Below are 1,660 nucleotides of genomic sequence, written 5' to 3'. Positions count from 1 at the left end.
AAAAATGAGACAAAGCGTTGCGTGGCATCACTCGAACCGTAAAAAAGCTAGTTCAGCGTTGCGATATCTACAGAGTGTAAAAGTAAGAGCTTTACAATCTATACTTATAAAACTAAACGAGATATGAAACTTTTACTACGACTTTGGTAGAACGTACCTATCTTCATCTACAAAGAAAACTGATCGCATAATCTTCCTCGAGGAAAGACGATCTTCGAAAAAAGAAGTTTCACAGATCGTTTAGTCTTAAGAATATCAACCTGTAATACTCTTAAAGATAATGTTAAATCTATAGAGGAAATTTCCTGTACAACCATTGAAAATTCTGATCAAATGGCACCGCCTTCACACTGATAATAAGACAGAGCCATTTTCAAGCCTGGATTTAAAATTCTCGACTTCAGTATCGTACAATCAGCAAATCAGTAGAAAGCTCACATCAGAACAGAACTTCAGTGAGGTACTCGACGTCTATAAAGCGATATCCTTTAGAGTACGAGCTGCTAGATACATTGGAAACACAGTACTCCACCATATTCGTTCCAGTTCAGATCCAAGTTCCCTACGATCTTTCCTCAAAGCTCTTGGAATTGTAGCCTTTCGTAACATCTTCGATCCAAGTTCCTCTAGAGACAACATTACTCTTCACACCCTATCGTACAGTATTACAAATTGCTGTGTCTGTAATCGGTGGCAGAGAACCAAGCTTCGAGAGGAAGGAGCCGTGTACGGTCGTCTCCTTCGCGCGAATCGATAGACGCTTACTTCCTACGACGAACACCAAAGCTTTGAACACAATCGGGGCAATAGAGAGACAGAGGTCGGACAACGACAAGGGAATTGGCGGTTAAAAAAGGGGATCGTGTCCAATGCGTCCCAACCGGCGAGAAAAATGCTCCGTTATCACGTACAACTTCATCACTTAACAAACGATCATCACACTCGCTCACGCACATACGCAACGCGCACGCAAACACACACGAACACGGTCAGCAAAGCTGCGTGAGCGCGCGCGCGCCAGCGCGGACAAATGGAAAGGATAGATTCCTCCCGGGCACCGACGAACATCGGCTTAAACTTTATCGATTACACTACTGGATCCTGTGCGTTTGAATCTTGTCCGCTGGTTGCTCTGATCTCCGCTCGCATTCCTCCGTTGTTCTTTGTTTCCGCTTTCGTTCGCGGGGTCGTCGACGAGGAACGGTCGGCGGCAGCCCGCGAGCAGGCGCCCGCAATCCCGTTGCGGACGCGGTTTATAAACGATGATTACTTTATATTAATACGGTACGCGACAATACACAAGTGCAGAAGAGCCTACCCTTCCTCGTATTCTGTTTTTCCTCGGGTAATTAATGCTTCATCGGTAATAGTTTTCATGTGGATTACCCCCTACCCTTTTACCTCCCTTCCCCGTTTTCTTTTTCCCCTATGGATACCCGTTCGATGATCCCGGAGAGGATGAACGCGGGTAATCGCGCGACAGCTCGCGGACGACAGTTCTTATGAAATAGGTTTAGAGCGTTATTCAGCGAGAGATCGAGGGCGCGCGCGACTGGTCCTCTGGCGGAGGGCTCTGCGCCCGCGCTTGAACACAGATCTCGTGGTTCGATCAACTGGCGTGATCGATCTTCGCGCGGGTTCGAGCCGTATCGGGGCTTCC

Source organism: Calliopsis andreniformis, chromosome 1, assembly GCF_051401765.1.
Source record: "Calliopsis andreniformis isolate RMS-2024a chromosome 1, iyCalAndr_principal, whole genome shotgun sequence".
Lineage (NCBI taxonomy): Eukaryota > Metazoa > Arthropoda > Insecta > Hymenoptera > Andrenidae > Calliopsis > Calliopsis andreniformis.
This window is presented reverse-complemented; position numbering follows the sequence as displayed.